The sequence below is a fragment of the Canis lupus genome, chromosome 4 (assembly GCF_048164855.1).
Source record: "Canis lupus baileyi chromosome 4, mCanLup2.hap1, whole genome shotgun sequence".
NCBI lineage: Eukaryota > Metazoa > Chordata > Mammalia > Carnivora > Canidae > Canis > Canis lupus.
Genome location: NC_132841.1, coordinates 11,204,155 through 11,224,245, shown reverse-complemented (window position 1 = coordinate 11,224,245; position 20,091 = coordinate 11,204,155). Strand labels below are relative to the sequence as shown.

Below are 20,091 nucleotides of genomic sequence, written 5' to 3'. Positions count from 1 at the left end.
TTGTGTTTTACTTTTTAAAGCTTACATAATGTTTTTGAGATTCTCCCATTTTATATATATATCAGAGAGAGAGAGAGAGAGAGAGAGAGAGATGAACATTTGAGTTGTTTCCAGTTTGGGTTTATTACAAATAAAGCTAATAGGAATATTCTTATACATCTTGTTTTTTTTTTTTTTTTTTTTTTTACATCTTGTTTTATAGACAAATGTTGATTGGCATTTCTCTAAGACAAAACCTTAGAATTTGAATTACTGGGTTATAGAATAGTATATGTGTAATATAAGAAACCACCAAAAAGTTTTCCCAAGCAGTTATATAATTTTCAATTTTCACTTTTGCTCTCATTTAGGTCATTTAAAATTATAATGTTTAATTTCTAAATATTCAGGGCTTTTCTGGGCATCATATTGTTACTAATTTCTAAGTTACTGTGGTCAGAGAACATATTCTGTAAGATTCAATCTTTTGAAATTGATTGAGACTTGTTTTCATGCCCAGGCATGTGGTCTACCTTGGAGAGCGTTCCATATGCACTTGAAAAAAATGTGACTTTTTCAAGTGTTGGGGATAGATTTCAAGAACTATTAATCAAGTCAAATCTTCATTGTCCTTAGTAATTTTCAGTCAATTATTCTAACCAATTACTGAGAAGAAAGATAAAAATCCCCAGCTGACTATAGATTTGTCTATTTCTCCCCTCAATTCTTTCAAATTTTGCTTCATATATTTTGAAGCTCCAGTGTCAGATGCATACACATCTATGATTATTATGTCTGCTTAATAACTGATAATTTTATCTTTCAGATTAAGTTCTCTTTATGTGGGGTTGTACATTTTGTCTCAAAGTCTAGTTGTGTGATATTAACATAGTCGTACCATCTTTGTGATGCTTATTACTTGGTATTTTTTTCTATCCATTGACTTCCAATATAATTGTGTCTTTATATTTATTTTTATCTATTTATTTGAGAGCTAGAGGGAGAGATAGAGCAAGAGCGAGAGCAAGAGAGAAAGAGAGAGAATGAGCGGGGCAGGGAAGGGCAGAGGCAGAGGGAGAAGCAGACTCCCACTAAGCTGGAAGCCCAAGGCAGTGCTCCATCCCAGGACCCTGGGATCATGACCCCAGCCGAAGGCAAACACTTAACCAACTTAACACTTAACCAGCACTTGCCCCTGTATCTTTATATTTAAAGTTAATTTCCTTTTGGGGACATCTGGGTAGCTCAGTTGACTAAGCAGCTGACTCTTGATTTCTGCTAGTGGTATTATTAGTTTCAGGGGTAGAATTCAGTGATTCATCAGTGCTCATTACAAAAAGTGCCCTCGTTAATGCCCATCACCCACTTACCTCATCTCCCAACTGGCCTCCCCTCCAGCAACCCTCAGTTTGTTTTCTGGAGTTCAGCATCTCTTATGGTTTGCCTCTCTCTCAAATTTCACTTTATTTTTCCTTCCTTTCTCCTATATTCATCTATTTTGTTTCTTAAATTCCATATATAAGTGAAATCATATGGTATTTGTCTATCTCTGACTTATTCTGTTTAGCATAATACCCTCTAGTTCCATCCATATCATTGCAAATGGCAAGATTTCATTATTTTTGATGGCTAGGTAATATTCCTGTGTGTGTGTGTGTGTGTGTGTGTGTGTGTGTGTATACACTAACCTTTATCCATGCATCTGTCAATGGACATCTCACCTCTTTCCATAGTTTGGCTACTGTGGACATTGCTACTCTAAACATTGGGGTGCAGATGCCCCTTTGGATTAATATGTTTGTATCTTTGGGATAAATACCTAGCAGGGCAATTGCTAGGTCCTAGGGAAGCTCTATTTTTAACTTCTTGAGGAACCTCTGTACTGTTTTCCAGAGTGGCTGCACCAGCTTGCATTCCCACCAACAGAGAAGAGGGTTCCCCTTTCTCCATATCCTCGCCAACATCTGTACTTTCCTGAGTTGTTAATTTCAGCCATTCTGACAGGTGTGATGTGGTATCTCATTATGGTTTTGATTTGTATTTCCCTGATGCCAAGTGATGGTGAGCATTTTTTTTTTCTTGTGTCTGTTGGCCATTTGTATGTCTTTTTGGAGAAAGTTCTGTTCATGTCTTCTGCCCATTTCTTGGTCAGAATTTTTGTTTTCTGGGTGTGGAGTTTGATAAGTTCTTTATAGATTGTGGATATTAGCCCCTTATCTGATAAGTCACTTGCAAATATCTTCTCCCATTCCACAGGTTGCCTTTTAGTTTTGTTGACTGTTTCCTTTGCTGTGCAAAATCCTTTTATCTTCATGAAGTCTTGATAGTCATTTTTGCTTTTATTTCTCCTGCCTTAGGAGGCACATTTTGTAAGAAATTGCTGTGGCTAAAGACAGTTTCTAATTTAAAACACAAAATCTTATGCTTAAATAAAAGTTGGAGATATAGTATAAAATACTTTTTCTTGAACAATATTAAAGTTCCCAACATGATACTCCATCACCCATGAGTAGACTAGTTTGTAATTTCAATGAAAAAAGGATATTTCTTTCATAACCACAAGAGCCAAAAATCAGTGAACTAATATTGACATATACTACCATCTAATTCTCAGACCCCAATCAAATTTTGCCAGTTGCTCCAAGAATGTTCTTTATAGCAAAAGGATTCATATCAAAATCTTCTGTTGCCTTTAGTTGTCTTTTAGCCTTCTTCAAGCTGGAATTATTTCTCAGTCTTTCCTAACTTTATTGACCTTGGCTCTTTTGAATATTATAGGCCATTTACCTTGTAGAATGTTCTTCAATTTGATCTCTTGTCATGATTAGATCTAAATTATGCATGTTTCGCAGGAATATTAGAGAAGTGATGCTGTGATGTTTCTCAATGAATTTTAAATTCAATCTGACCTATTAATGATGATATTCATTTTGATCACTTGATTTAAGGTGGTATCAGGGGCTTCTAACAGAAAAGTTACCCTTTTTGTTTTTTTTAAATAAGTATTTTGTGAAATATATTTTTTTAAGATTTTACTTATTTATTCACAAGAGACACAGAGAGAGGCAGAACGTAGGCAGAGGGAGAAGCAGGATCCTTGCAGGGAGCCTGATGCGGAACTTGATCCCAGGACCCTAGCTAGAATCAGGACCTGAGCCAAAGCAGACGTTCAGTCACTGAGCTACCCAGGCGCTCCTTTTATGAAATACTTTGAGACTAGGTAAGCTGTTCCTCCTCAAACTGCTAAGTTATTCATTTACATATTTATATCACTATGGACCCATGACTTCCTTGTTTATTCAGTTATTCTATCACCATCATTAATTTTGATGCTTCAATTATTCCAGATTTGGTGAGTTGTAGCCCCTTCAAACTGACTTATTTGCCTTTCTGTCTATCTCCTCTCATTCTTTGAGATTTTTTTACTTACTTTTTGACAGAAAAAACTAGCTCGAGGTTCATCTTCTACTTTTTATCTCCCGATTTTGGACTCAGCCATTTCCCTCAAGGAATTCTATTTCCTTTTATTTTTTTTCTCTCTTTTTTTTTCTCTATTTCCTTTTAATGGTAATATTATTTAGAAACCCAAATCTGGGCATTTAGTGTGTCATTGTTATTGGGTGTAGTTATCCTCAGACTCTTACAGTGGACAAAGTTGGTAAATATATGCAGTGTGTATATACATATATGAACACTTACATTTATAGTTTTATCTCTTTACATCAATATCTCTAATTCAATTCCAACACTATAAAGTTCATTCTAGCTTTCTTCCTTCTCACATTTTAAACTCACTTCTCTAACAACAATACCATATCTCCCATTATACTAAAAAATATTTGCTTATTTAGTCAATTCCTCTGATATAACTAATCTGTGACCACAGCTCACCATTCCCTAAACAAACTTCCTGTTTATCACACTTGGGCTCCAGCACTCAGGACTGGGCTGCCACACTCCTCAACCCTCATATGGACACCCCTTTCATCTTATTCTTTTTCCAACTACCTGTTCTGAGTCTATCTCACCATATGAAAGCCCTCTTCACACACTTGGGCTCCAATACATTGTATTAGGTTACTCTCCCCTCAATGTGATCACTTTCCTTACTGTACTTAGCTCTGGCACCCCATGTAGGGGTGCCTCTCCATGTGAATACTGTCTTCTACTCACTTGGCTCTGATACTCAACCCTAGGCAGCACCACCATCAGAACTTTCCTCACTCCACTTGCTCTCTGACAATCCAACTGGGTTTTCCTTTTCCATGGATGTCCTCACCCCTCACCTATCTTGGGCATTCTCAACTAGCACTGAGCCAACTCTTACACAGATATCTTCTTCACCAGCTCAGGTTCTGAAAGCCTGCACTGGTCTGCTTTCCCATATGGACACTCCCCTCATTCAGCTTAGATTCTAATACTCTCTACTGGGCCACCGCCCTCTAACATGAATGTCTCTCCATCCTGGTTAGGCTCTGAAAAGTCACCATTACCACCCTCCTACAATGATGCTCCCTTCACCCACCTTGGCTATGATACCCTGTGCTAAGCCACTCTCTGGATAAACACTCTTCTATCTCTACTTGAATTTCAACACTCCAAATTGGGATGTCTTCCATGAGGATGCCCTCCTCCTCACTCCACTATACCTTGCATCAGGCAGCCTTCCTTTGAAGATACTCTCTGTATTATTTTTCTATTGTTGAGTAACAAATTACCACAATCTTAGTGTCTTAAAACAAAACCTATTTATCTCATTCTGTAAATCAGAAATCCAGGTATGGCTTAGATGGTTTCTCTGCCCAGGGTCTCACAAGCCTGTTAAATTACCAGAGGGTAAAAGTCTTGGGAGATGCTATGGGTTGAATGGTATTACCCAAAAAAATCATGTACACCCAGAACCTTAGGAAGAGGCTTTATTTGGAAATAGAGTCTTTGTAGATATAATTCATTAAGAATCTCACAATAAAATCATCCTGGATTTAGGGTAGGCTCTAACTCCAATAATTTGTGTCTTTTTAAAGGGAAAAAGAGGGAGATTTGGACACAGAGGAGACAGAAACAGTGAGGATGTCCATGTGAAGACAGAGTCAAAGTTTGGAGTTATGCTACCACAAGCCAAGGAAAGCCAAGTACTGTTGACAACCACCAGAAGCTAGGAGAGAAATAGGGGAAGGTTGTTTCCTCAGAGCCAGCAGAGAGAACCAACCTAGCCAACCTTGATTTTGGACTTCCAGCTTCTAGAACTATAAGAAAATTAACTTCTGTCATTTTAAGCCACACAGTGTGTGATACTTCACTATGGTTGCTCTAGGAAACTAATAACAAGGCATATTAGAATTCTGATGACCACACCTTCCTCACCCCACCCCATGTGGATATCCTTCTCAACCTAGCTGGGCTTTGATATTACAGTCTGGGCTACTGTATTTCTCCCAGTTCTGGCATAGACACCTAACTTGCTTGGTCCTACCTGTTGGTTTTAGTTCTGAATTATTTAGGAAGGGAAAGAAAAGGATGTGGAAGAGGAAAAGGAAAAAAAAAAGTGAGAAAAATCCTTTATGATATTTTTAGCTAATCATTTTTACATTTCTCTGTCTGTCCCTGTTATTTACTCTAGGGATTAAAATACGCATCTTAGGGCAGCCTGGGTGGTTCAGCGGTTTAGTGCTGCCTTCAGCCCAGGGTGTGATCCTGGAGACCCAGAATCAAGTCCCACATCGGGCTCCCTGCATGGAGCCTGCTTCTCCCTCTGCCTGTCTCTCTCTCTCTCTCTCTCTCTCTGCCTCTCATGAATAAATAAATAAATAAAATCTTTAAAAAAATATGCATCCTAAGTTTATGAGAGTCTGTCCAGAGTTAACATTGTATCACTCCATGTTAAATGTAAGAATTTACAATGGCATACCTCTCTGCTCTTTGTGCTATTGTTGTCTTACATTTTATATCTACAAATACTATAATCCTACGATACATGTTGTAATTTTGCATTAAGTGTTCAGAAAAAGGACAGTTTTTTTTTTTATGTTTGTCCACATGTTTACCATTTACTTGCTCTTTATTCTTTGATGCAGATCTGAGTTTTAATCTGGTGTTGTTTTTTCTTCCTCTTGAAGAACCAAAAGCAAGAAGTCAACAGGGCTGCATTCCTACCTAGAATTTGAGGTCCTCTTTTGGCTTATTCAGGTTGTATACAGAATTCAGTTCCTTCTGGCTGTAGAACTGAAGTTCCCATTTTGTTGCTGGTTGTCAGTCAGATGTTATTCCTGGCTCCTAGAAATCTCCCTCCAGTTCTAATCACATGCTCTCTCCCAACCTAACAGCTTCTTCAAGGTCAACAGAGAATATATCTCCCTCTGTCTCTCAGTATTTCTGAGTCTGCTAAGAGGGAGAACCATTATAACAAAATCATCAAAAGGGTGATTATTCTATCATATTCACAGGTCCTACCAGTGCTCAGGGTGAAAGGATTAAACAGGACAGCAATAGAAAATTAATATAGAGACTAATTCCCACATTCTCCCAAGTTTCCATCCTCTACTCATTTTCTTGTTAGTCTATGGAGTTCTACTATAGGGACTTCATTATTTTAGCTTGATGTTTTGATCCCCATTAAACTATAAAAATTTAGCCAAACAGTACTAATTAACTACCTACATAAGACTAGTAGGAATTCATTATGAATTCTTTGATAAAGAGTGTAATTTTTTTGTAGAGGGAAGTTATGATAGTGGTAGGGTTGGTAAAAAGGAGGAATTGTCAAAAATGGAAGATTAGATAAAACTATACTCTCAGAAGCAATTAGCTGTAAATGCGTGACTTGAATTCTGTCTACTGATGCACCAAAAAATAACTTTCTATTCTCAGCTCAGCCTCTTCCCCACAGAAAGGAGCATCTAAAAGTCATACCTTGATTTAAAATCTATTCAACCATCATAGAATTTAGGCTATCTATTCTATTGATTTACTCAAACTGACCCAAGCATTTGCATTTTTCAATTTGAAAAGTTGTCTCAGGTGAGAAAATAATCTGGGCTTGTGCAAAGGGAGGAGAGTATGGGGTATACAGGGTCATACAGGACAAAGTGCTTGAAAACTAGAAAATTTTAAAGAAAGCCAAATTTCTTTACCTTATCCCAGGCTGGGAAACTGAATCTTTAAACATCTCCTTAGGTGAAATAATTCTTTCTTTCTCTCCCTCCCTATTCTCTGTTGGTGTGTGTGTGTGAGTGTGTGTGTGTGAGTGTGTGTGTGTGTGTGTGTGTGTGTGTCTGGTGGGGTTTGTTAGATTTTGTTGGGGTTGGGGGAGGAAGTGGTGGTGAGATACTTAGATAGCATCCCAGCACAGGCCAGTATGCTGAAGTGGTGGTGTCTAGGAACCACAGAAAGGGTGAAAAGAGGATGTCACCAGCATGCAAGAGATTTAGGTCCTAAGAATACAGGTGTCACCTTAGGCCAACATTCTCAAACTATCATTTGCAATCCTGAATGCACACTAGAGTCAATTAGGAAACTTAAAAAATGTCCAAACCTCAACCAGGGGTAACTAATCAAACTACCTGGTAGGTTCTGGCAAGGGCTTTCCTTTTTCTTTTTAAAATATTCCATCTACTTATTCATGAGAGGCAGAGAGGCAGAGAGAGAGGCAGAGACAGGAGAAGCAGGCTCCATGCAAGGAGCCCAATATGGGACTCAATCCCGTGACTCTGAGATAATGCCCTGGGCTGAAGGCAGAAGCTCAATCACTGAGCCACCCAGCACCCCTGGCAAGGGATTTTCAATAAAAGTTCTTATATCAGTGGTTCTCAAATTTTAATATGTTCTCAAATTTTCACATGTATGAGAGTTTCTGATTCAGTAGATCTGGAGTGGGGAACAAAAGTAGTATTTCTAACAAGTTCCCAGATGGTGCTGATGCTGCTGGTCTGGGACTACACCTTGAGAACTGCTGTTCTGGATTTTTCCTATTCAAAATGTGGTCCATGGGCAAAAAACATAAGCATCACTTGAGCACTTGTTACAAATGAAGAATCTCCCACCTAGGCATGCTGTATCCAAATTTGTAGTTAATAAGATCCTTAAGTAATTCAGATGAACAGTAGAGTGTGAGAAGCACTATACCAAAAGCCACTAATATACAAGCAGCGTCTAAAAATGCAGATTCCTTTAAAGAATCTAACTTACTGTCTTGAGTAGAGCTCTGGAAGCTATACTTTTGAACAAACTTTCTAGGATATTCCAATGCCTGAGGCATCTGAGGACAACACTTTGAAAGAATCTCCACATTAGGCAAATCCTTAAATCTGCCTAAACTCCCAATTTCCTCATCTATAACTAAGTCAATAAATGGTGTATTTGTTTAAAGTGAATGGAGCTTAAACATTTGGTGCTCTTCCAAGTCAAAGGTCTATGATTTATACCCTTAAAAAGATTATTTTTCTCATCTTTATAATAATAAGACACCTAAAATAAACCTTACACAGTTATTTTTCTTTTATAGGGAAAATTTGCCACCTAATAGAAAGAAGTCAACACTCAAAAAAAAAAAAAAAAAAAACAAAAAACAACTTTAGCATCTTAAATAATAGTTTACATTTTGGAATTGCTTTAAACTTTTCAAAACCTTCATATGAATTTTCCCAACATGCAAATACATATGCAACATAAGTATTTCACACATAGTTCAAAGTTTTAATTTAGTTTCTTGTTCTTTCTCCCAGGCCATGGTATCCAAATGTGGTTTGTAGTCAAATGCATAATCAATTTAAAATTATTACCTAATAACTACTATATGTCAGGCATTAAAGACATATGGTGAAGAGAATAGATAAGATCTCTATCCTCAAACAGTACATCAAAATCCTATGAGATGGAGAGATGGATGAAAGACTTATTAGAAATGCAGATATCTGGCCATCAGCCCATACTATCAATAAATAATCTTTGCCCTCAGGATTACCTCTATTTAGGGTATTACACTGTACTAGATGATAAGAATTATGCAAAAGAAAAATTATAAAGCTCCTACCTTCCATAAACTTAAAATCTACATTAGAAGAATATGTCAAAAAAATGAAATAAACAAGTATTAGTGCAAGATAATCTTCATTTATTTGCTCAATAACAAAATCTCCTGAAGGTCAACTAAATTGTGCAAAGCATAAGGGATATGGTACAGAGGATAAAGGTTTAAGGTGTTTATAAAGGGTATTATGGACTTGAGAGTAAAGGAAACCTTTGTAGAAATAAGAGCACTTGAATGGAGTGAAGCATTTGGATTAGAAGATGAATAGGTAAAGAACTTTCTAACAAAAGGAAATGCACATGGAAATGAGTATGAAATGTGCCCCAATGTTTCCTTGGGGACTAGCAAGGAGATACAGTTAGCTGTATCAATGATTGGGATTAGATAGTAAAGGATGTTGACTGCTAGATCTAGAAACAAAGTTGAGCCTAAGTGTAACTAGAGGAGGTTTTTTTATCATGGGAGTGGCAGGTGACAGTGATATATTAATTAGAAAATTTGTCTAGAAAAAAAATTAAAAAAATAAAGAAAATTTGTCTAGTAGAAGAACATAGGTTGGACTAGATGAGGAGATAATAGGGGAAGGAAAACAAATTCAGTTGCTACTGCAGTATTTAGGGCCAAGATAATGAGAATCTACACAAGGATGACAGCACTAGAAATACAAAGAAAAAACTTTTGAAAAAAGAATCCATGGAACTAGACTACAACTAGATCAAGAAATTGAAAAAAAAAAAGAAGAGTAAATTTGAACTCCAAATTTATGAGAGTGAGTGACTTAAATAAAGGTGCTAACACTGATAATCTTCTAGAGAGGGGATGGAACTGAATTTAGCACATATACAATTTGAGGTTATCAAATGTATGAGGTATCCAAGACGAATTACCCCAATGGTAGATTGAGACATGGACTGAAAATACATATATGAGAGAAATCATGTGAGAGGATGGACCTGAAACTAGAAAATATAAATTGCTCCTAAAGGAGTAAAGAGAAAACAGAAGAGAGTATGACCCTAGAAACAGAACTCTGGGGGAGGTGGGCGGGGGGATGGGGTGACTGGGTGACAGGCACTGAGTGGAGCACTTGACGGGATGAGCACTGGGTATTATACTATATATTGGCAAATCAAACTCCAATAAAAAATATACAGAAAAAGAAAAAGAAACAGAACTCTGGAAAATAGCTATAGTAAAGGAGTAAGAGGGAAAAGGATTGGTCGTTGAAAAGTAGGTAGAAACTTCTGTGTAGTGGGAGCCAAGAGGAGCAAACAAAAGCCAGCTGACCCAGAAAGGCTCAGACAATAAAACTCCAGTTCCTTGGAAGGAGAGGGTAAGGAGTTGAGGAGAAGAAATTGAAAGTTTGTATAAAAGTCTGCATAAATAACAGTTAGACCTTACTTTACACCATATACAAAAATGAACTGAAAATAGATTAAAGACCTAAATTGAAGACTTAAAACAATAAAACCTCTGGAAGAAACATAGAGGGAAACCTTCATGACACTGGATTTGGTGATGATTTCTTGAATATGACATCAAAGTTTCAGGCAATAAAAGGCAAAAATAGACAAATGTATCTACATCAAAGTTAAAAAGTTCTGTGGAGCTTCTCCCTCTGTCTATGTCTCTGCCTATTTCTCAATGTCTCTCATGAATAAATAAAATCTTTTTTTAAGGAAATTCCATCTTCTGCAGAAGAAAAGAAGGGTGGAAGTGAGTCTCATGACAGAAGTAAAGGGGAGAGTAATTGAGAATGCTTGTAAAAGAATTGACTGTCACATTGAGTTAGTTCACAGAAGGCCTACTGGTAACTAAATTAGGAAATTTAATGAAAAATAAGTCTGCTTTCTTAAGGAGGTAATATAGTGCAGTGGAATGAACATGACCTTGGAATAAAAAACTTGGATTTATATCCCTATTCTAGTACTAATTAGTTGTGTATCTTTAGGTAAGTTTTTTAACCTCTCCAGTTCTTAAATTTTTCATATATAATATGTTAGTAATAATACCAATTCCATAGACGAATGAAATTTTCAAAACTATATAAAGGACTCAGTAGTTCAGAATAAGCATCTAAAAAGATTATTTTCATTTCTTTGCATCTTTTCTTCCAACTCTTTAAACTCTCCATTTAGTTCTATCTTTTGGCCTTTCCATTATGGTTAGTGCTTGTGAGGAAATTTCTCTTGAATCCCCCAGATTCTCCAATTTCAATCTTTATAACTTTACCAGAGTGCATTGATTAGAGAGAACACATTACATTTACTAGCACCATACCTAGAAAACCATATATATTCTGGAAAGACTCTAACTTCTCCCTCATTTCATGAGGTAATAATAGGTGCTATATTGAGCATGAAGTTTCAGCCAAACAGTACAGCTCAATTGTACAAGAGAGGTAGGAATTGTGACTGGTGCTATCATATGAGATTCTGCTCCCTAGACATCACTTTCTGGAATAGTCCCAATCCACACCTTATTGCCTAGCATTGGACATTCATCCTAATTATAGTTCTCCTGGACCCTCCTGAAAGCCTACAATAGGTTTCCTATTTCTTCCTCTTTTTTCCCCCCTATTTTTTCTTCCTATTTTTTCCCAGATACCCTTCCTTCGAGACTTTTCAGAAAGCATTTTAATACTACTATCAAGAAGGAAACTGATAAAGCTAATAAACATAATCAACAACAGTGACATGACAGCTATAAGAATTCTTCAAAACAAATATAAGACAAAACTACTAAAGGTCACTTATTATCAGCAAATTGAAAAAAACAACCCATAAACTTCGTGAAAATATTTGCGAATTATATATCTGATAAAAGACTTGTATCTAGAATATGTAAGGAACGTTTATAACTCTATTATACACAGACAACCTAATTTAAAAGATGGGCAAAAGATTGGAACAGACTTTTTTTCAAAGGAGTATAAAGATGAGTGATACACCACATTAATAAAAGAAAGGACATGAAACATATAATCCTCTCAGTAGATGCAGAAAAAGCATTTGAGAAAATACAGCATCTTTTCTTGATTAAAACTCTCTGCAGCGTAGGGGTAGAAGGAACATACCTCAATATCATAAAAACCATATATGAAAAACCCACAGCAAACTCTTATCATTTATCAAACTCCACACCCAGAAAACAAAAATCCTGACCAAGAAATGGGCAGAAGACATGAACAGAACTTTCTCCAAAAAGACATACAAATGGCCAACAGACACAAGAAAAAAAAAATGCTCACCATCACTTGGCATCAGGGAAATACAAATCAAAACCATAATGAGATACGTCACACCTGTCAGAATGGCTGAAATTAACAACTCAGGAAAGAACAGATGTTGGCGAGGATATGGAGAAAGGGGAACCCTCTTCTCTGTTGGTGGGAATGCAAACTGGTGCAGCCACTCTGGAAAACAGTACAGAGGTTCCTCAAGAAGTTAAAAATAGAGCTTCCCTAGGACCTAGCAATTGCCCTGCTAGGTATTTATCCCAAAGATACAAACATATTAATCCAAAGGGGCATCTGCACCCCAATGTTTAGAGTAGCAATGTCCACAGTAGTCAAACTATGGAAAGAGGTGAGATGTCCATTGACAGATGCATGGATAAAGGTTAGTGTATACACACACACACACAGGAATATTACCTAGCCATCAAAAATAATGAAATCTTGCCATTTGCAATGATATGGATGGAACTAGAGGGTATTATGCTAAACAGAATAAGTCAGTCAGAGAAAGACAAATACCATATGATTTCACTTATATATGGAATTTAAGAAACAAAATAGATGAATATAGGAGAAAGGAAGGAAAAATAAAGTGAAATTTGAGAGAGAGGCAAACCATAAGAGATGCTGAACTCCAGAAAACAAACTGAGGGTTGCTGGAGGGGAGGCCAGTTGGGAGATGAGGTAAGTGGGTGATGGGCATTAACGAGGGCACTATGTAATGAGCACTGGGTGCTATATGCAACTGATGAATCACTGAATACTATTTTGAAACTAATACAGTGTTAACTAAATTGAATTTAAGTAATTTTTTTAAAAGAAAGAGTTAAGATTATACATTTTGTGTTTTTTAATCACAATTAAAAATTTCTTATTAAAAAGACAAGTTTTGGAAGAGATGTGGACAACCTGGAATCCTTATACACTGCTGGTGAGAGTGTAAAATGGTACAGGGACTTTGAAGATATAATTTTATAGTTTCTTAACAAAAGCATAAACTTCACCATATGAACACTGGGATTTTATATTTAGGATTTTACCCTGTAGAAATAAAATGTATGTTCATGAAAAGACATATACATGAATGTTCATAGCAGCATTGCTCACGATGGCTAAAAATTGGACACAATCCAAATGTCCATCAACTGGTGAATAGATAAACTGAAGGTATATCTGTACAATGGAATGTTATTATGTAATAAAAAGGAACAAACTACTGACACATACTACAAAATATTTGAACATCAAAAACATTATGCCAAGTGAGAAAAGCCAGATGCAAAAGACTTACATATTGTATGATTCCATTATATGGAATGTCCAACAAAGGTAAATGTCCATAACAGTATAAAGATTGAAATAAAGCAGATCAAATAAACCAGTTGCCCAGGCTTGGGAATGCATGTCCAGATGAACTATAAACAAGTAAAAAGGAACTTTTTGGGGGTGATGGAAAAGTTCTTAAACTGGATGGTAGTGATAGTTGTACTTGATAAAGCTCTTTTTTACTTTTTGAGGAAACTGCATACTCTTTTCCAGAGTGGCTACACCAGTTGGTATTCTCATTAAACTGGTGAATTGTATAGTATGTAAATTATATTTCAATAAGATAAATAATAAAAATGAAATTAAAAACACCATGCCCCACAGGTAGCAAACCATCTTGGAAATAGATTCTCCAGGATGTTCAAGCTGCCAGGGCAAGTGCTTCTTGGAACAAGGGTGAGCTATCTCAGCTGAGCTCTGACCAATATGAAGACTTGTGAGCAAAATAAATCCACATACATACACAAAACCACATCACAACTGAATCTCATATTAATATTAACATACTAGTCACCCTGAAACAAAGCAGACTTTTTATATCTGGATTGAAGTTTCTCCTACCTTGAAGGAAAAGGAGGTAGGGTTAGGTAGTGTGAATGTTAGGTGTTATAACTACATAGCACCTCCAGCTTCATACCTTAAAAAAGAAAAGTCACTTTATCTTATCTTGCTGGTGTGTTAAAAAGCCACAGGCAAATGACAAGTTTAAAAACATTAAGCCTCTTGGAACAATTCGCAGGTATTTCTAACACAGGATGCTGGAGGGAGAGAGGGAGAATGAGCGAGGGAGAAATAAACAGAGGAACTGCAAGAGAGAAAATTCAGTATCAGAAGCAGGAAAACTACAAAATCGTCCCTGAATATGTCATGAAATGTTGGATTTCACAATCCCCTGGATTACTGTGTGGTTAGCATTTGGGCAGCCATAATATAACTGCCCTGAGTTCAGAGCCTAAAGGAGTAAAATTTAATAACAATTACATTACATAGACTTATGGGCACATAAGTGATCCAGTGAAGTGCCAAGGGTGGTGTTCATCCTGGGTACTGACTATATGGGGCTCACTGTAGAGAATTTAAGCATAATATAAAACTGCCAGCAATTCTACACAATGTCAGTAATAAGATAACTCCTCCCCCCAAAATCTTTCATTGATCTAAGTTCTAAACTATCACTTCAGTTCCTCTTGAGGTTTGTTTTTTTTTAGTTTTTACATCTTTATTTTGATAGAATTTATGACCATAAAATTTCCCTATTTAAAGTATATAATTCAATGGTTCTTAGCATATTCATAGCTGTATAGCCATCACTACAATCTAAGTTTAGAACATTTTATTAACCTGTTGGGTCTTAGAAATGCATATGTAAACTTCTAATTAGCACATTTTTATTACAAATCCTTCAATATATTTGCATATTACATGGAAGTTAATTTGGAGAATTTTCAATTATGCTGTTGGTCTCTGACCCAGTGGAATTTAGTTACATGCATTAATTTTGAAAGTAAGTTCAAAATGATTTAAAATTATTTTAGGTCATTGGGCAGTTACTGCCTCAAGCCTCTGTAATTCATATTTGTACATTTAAACAAGAGATTCAAGATAAACAATGATAGACGTAAGCAATTTTTTAAAGTTATCTTTTTTCTGGTAGGAAATTTTTAGATGAGATACAAATGTTTGCATAATCAGATACAAAATATTTGTAAACAGCAAGAATCAGACTTTAATAATATCTGATGAAACAATAAGCTTTAAAATTATGCTTTGAAGATCTGCACATAGAAATTGAGGAGAAGGGGATCCCTGGGTGGCGCAGCGGTTTAGTGCCTGCCTTTGGCCCAGGGCACGATCCTGGAGACCCGGGATCGAACCCCACGTCGGGCTCCCGGTGCATGGAGCCTGCTTCTCCCTCTGCCTGTGTCTCTGCCTCTCTCTCTCTCTCTGTGTGTATGACTATCATAAAAAAAAAAAAAAAAAAAAAAAAAAAGAAATTGAGGAGAAGGCTATATAACAACAAAATGTAAGGAAATAGGATATTTACATTTAAAAAAGGGGGGGTGCCTGGGTGGCTCTCAGTTGGTTAAGCATCCAACTCAGGTCATGATCTCAAGGTTGTGAAATTAAGTTCTGGGTCAGGCTCTGCACTGGGTGTGGAGCCTGCTTAAGTCTCTCTCTCCCTCTCCCAATGAGCCTCCCCCTCCCTCTAAGGAAAAAAAAGAATAAAAGTTCAAAGAAGAATGCCAGGAGAAATAATGAAAGATGCTGGTCTTACATTGCGAGAAGAAATTAAAAAGTCAGTATTTGAATTCTAAGCATTGGACACCTATTTAAAATAATGGATCAAAAAGGTGCCAATATTTACTATTATTCATTTATTTTCTCAGACTTTCTTTTCCTTTCAACAACACAAATTTATTTCTCACAGTATTCCTGGGTCAGAAGTTCAGGCATGGGTGGGCTCAGTCCTCTGCTCAATTTCATTCAGAAGAAATCAAGGTGATAGGTCATAATCTCATCTGAAGTTTAAGTATTCTTTGGAGGTCACTATCTGTTGGCAGACTTTACTTCCTTGATATTCTAGGACTGAGGTATTCAGCTCCTACAGTCAGCCTGGGATTTCTTGCTAGGAGGCTTTCTCTACAAATGGCAGGTTTCTTCAAGGTCAACAGCAGACTGTCTCAGATTTTTTTATAAGATGAAAAACTTTCGAAGCTTTTACTAAATTATAGAAAAAGTAATCTCTAGTAAAGATATAATTTTAATGAAAAAATTTCATTGTGGAGACATTTGAAGGTCTTTAGAATCATGGTATCTTGAAAATAAAGACATGAAGAGTATTGCCATTTCTGGAATTTTTTGTTAAATCTGATTTAAGACTGCCAAACTTATCCTCATGTTTAAGACTTTCCCTGACTTGTATGTCTATTGCTTCATGTGAAAGAAACTTTTCCGAGTTAAAATTATTAAAATATGTTGTTTGCTTTGAAGATAGATCAACAAACCTGGCTATTCAATCTACTGTATGTGAAGATATGAGGTCATTGACAAACTTTTCTAAGTTAACACTTGGAACCAGAAAATGTTATTTATTTCTGTCACAGATCAATAGATAGGTACTTCCCCCCTGTTTCAAAAAAACATGCTAATGCAATAAAAAAAGCATTGATGCTTTAGTTTTTAATTTTTACTGAAATACTTGAATTATTTTTATTTTTACCAACATGCTTATATACATGAAGTTAAATAAAAGAAAATCTACTTCATTAGCATTTATTTTCTGGCTAAGAGTATTATTCATTTCTTTTTATAATACTGAAACAAGTTTGGTCATATAGAATGGGTATATATATATGTCAGATATGTAAGACATTTTACTGCTACATTGATCATCTTTGAAAATTACTCTTATGTTTGGTTTCTTTCTTTTTAAAAATCATATGTTATCATAAGTACAGATATACTAATGACTTCCTAAGAATTACTCTGTTAGGACCTGGGGGGAAAAACATGACTCACATCTGGTACTCACATGTACTTGCTTGTCAGATGCTAGTACAAGCAGTTCTCATGTTTGCTCGATTTAATCATCACAACAACCCCATGTAGTAGGTTTTATTAGGTTCATTTTACAGATGAGGTTAAGAGGAGTTTAGCAAAGTAAACAAGGTTTACCAATGTGATTTTTAACTAGTGAGATTGCATCCAGATCTGCCTCCAAGATGTGGTATTATCCTGCAGGTGCATAGCATCCAACTGGGAATTTAGAACACATAAATGAAGATAAAAAGATAAAATAATACAAATAAATATAAAAAGATAAAATAATATGAATAATGTATGTCACCTACCCATAAAGACATGCCCAAGACTTTTATTGGATCAAGAAAAGGATTTTTACAGTTGAAAAGACTGTGGGAAAAGGACAGAGCAGAGCCTCTATGGGATTATTTTGATACAGAGCTATAAAAGAAATCTGTATGAGAAAATGTGCAAAGTTGTGTCTCCTCCTGGCCTGTCGGGACTCTAAGGGCTGAATGTAATTGATTTAGAGGGACCTACTTAGAAAAGAAAGTTCACGTCCTTTTGGTCTACCTACATAATTAAGACAAAATTGTACTATTTCCAGTCATCTTTAAGTTTTGGCTTGGATTTCAGAAGCTAATGCCACTGTATTCAATGTAACAAATATTTAGAACACAGTAGCTATGGATAAAGCTTTTGATTCTTCCTAAAACTTTATGATTTTTAATTACCATATATATATGCATATACACACAAATATAAATTTTTCCACAAAAGGTAGCTATGACTAAAGCACATACATACTCTTTAAAATGTGCTTTTTTATGTAACATGTTATAGACATATATTATAGAGTATTAATGACTTCATTTTATTTTATTTTAGCCAAATGCTATAATTTATTCAATCTGAACACTATTTTTTAATCTTAAGTTGTTGTTTCTTTTGGTTTGCTATAACAAACAGTGCATCATACAGTAACATTAAAACTAAATCCTTTGATTATATCTGATTATTTCTGAATAAATCTATCAGGTAAATTCCTAGAGATGGAAGTTCTGGGTCAAATGGTATATTCATTTTTTAATTTTTAAAAACAGTGCCCAAGTCTCCTTCATAGCAATTGACACTGATGGTTTTCAACATAACTGGAACCAAATTATTTTCTTGTAGAAACGAAAGATTGATCCATTAATGCTTTGTACTGTCTGCTGATTCTAACAAAACAGCTCACCATAAAAATGCATTTGATTCATTTCATCTCATATTGCTGAATCCTGCACTATGTGCAAAGCGTAACTTAAAATAGTGAGCAAGAAAATGGACAGTAAGAGGGAGAATTGGAGACATACTACAAACACTAGAGAAGAAAAAATCCTACTGCACCCAAACACCCATTTTCAGACAGGTGGAAAGTGCAGGGAAGTCTTAAAAGGAGGTCTTTTGTGTTCTTCCGGAGGGCCCTCTCAAAGCCTTGAGAAGTCTGGGACAGGATGGTCAGCTCTCCCATTTTCAGATAGGCAGAAGACTTCAGTAACAGAAATCAGGCTTGGGTAAATTCACTGGAAAAATGAACACAACCAATGTGATTAGCTAAGAAAAAGTTTGGGTAGCTAGAGATGGAGAGGAGGGCAAAGGCCTTGGAAGAGAACCAGGAAGTAAGAGGGTTTGGGTTTCTTGGAGGACAGAGGGAAATTATCTTGGGGAAAAAGGTACTTTAGAGGTCAGGAAAAGGGAAGTAGTTTATACAGGAAAAGGTGCCAGGGCAGGGAGGGACATGGGAGCAAGGATGAAGTTTGTTGAAGTTTTTTTACAGCTTCTTTCCTGTTATTATCTTTCAAGTTTTGACTTTTGAAAGCCATTTTAATGGATCCCTAACACCTAGACTCATATCATCCCTGTTTTATTTCCATTGTGACACAGGCCAAAACATGTGATATCTGCTCTGTTTCTCACTTCTTCCTATCTCTGCACAAATGGTTAGTGCAAACCTGGACAGATGGTTAGTTATCTCATTTGTGAATCATAATTCTTATCCCTGCATCCATTCCCTATCTCAACAGACAGAATACATTATATAGGGTGAATTGATCATCTGGATGCTGGCTAAGGTTTGCTTTGCTGAATAAAACTCAGAACTCTTTCCAATTCCAATTCTTTTATCATGACCTACATGAAAAAAATTCTGCTTATATATCAAACTTAAGAAGAAAATATAGATAGGATGCCAGATGGAAGCAAAAATGCAGTAGTTTTAAAAAAAATTGCAGTAGTTTTATAAAGTCGTAGACTGGAAGTTTGGAAAAGATGTCAAGGGTCACTTTGTCTCACCCTTCAACAAATACAGAAGTCCCAAGGCACTGACCTGCATAACAAGCAACTCTGTTAGAATCTCTATTAGAGGTTTGAACAAAACACTATGGGATGACAGAGGAGGGAGTAATGGAAGGTGCAAATGGGAGACCACAATGTAGCATCTACATTCACAGTTAAATAAAGATTTGACCTGTGTTTTAAAGGATGATTATATATTTGTCAAGTGAAGAAATGGGAAAGGAATTTTACGAGGTTTTGATTTCAGGGATTTTTGGGGAATCAGAGAAAGGCAAATTTGTCTGGATGTCTTAAATTCCTTGCTTTCTGTGGTGGACAGACTTATAATGGCTCCCAAAGACCCCCATCTCCTAGTACTTATGCCTCTGTGAAATCTCTTCCCCTTGATTGTGAGTGGGTCCTGTGACTTGCTTCTAACCAATAGAATACTGCAAATGTAACAGCATGTCACTTCTGTAATTATATTACATGAGGTGTAACACCCATCTTGCTGTCATTTATGAAGCAAAGGTCATGTTGTGGACATCTATGGGGCAAAGGAATTGAGGGTATCTTTTGGCCAACAACTATCCAGGAACCGAAGATACCCTCTGCTGTCAGCTAGAAACTGAGGCTCTCAGTCCACAGGCTACAAGAACTGATATCTGCTAACAATCTTCAGACT

At 36.2% G+C, this 20,091-nt stretch overlaps 1 long non-coding RNA gene across 2 annotated transcripts in view; it reads left to right on the top strand.

Annotated features, from left to right (window-relative positions):
- The window catches only part of LOC140631854 (uncharacterized), a 74,132-nt gene extending 68,384 nt beyond the window's left edge, over positions 1-5,748 (top strand). For both annotated transcript variants that reach the window (XR_012029373.1, XR_012029376.1), the window contains one exon: positions 5,004-5,748. This is a non-coding gene — a long non-coding RNA (uncharacterized lncRNA). The remainder of the gene's footprint in view (positions 1-5,003) is intronic.
- Positions 5,749-20,091: the final 14,343 nt, after the last annotated feature.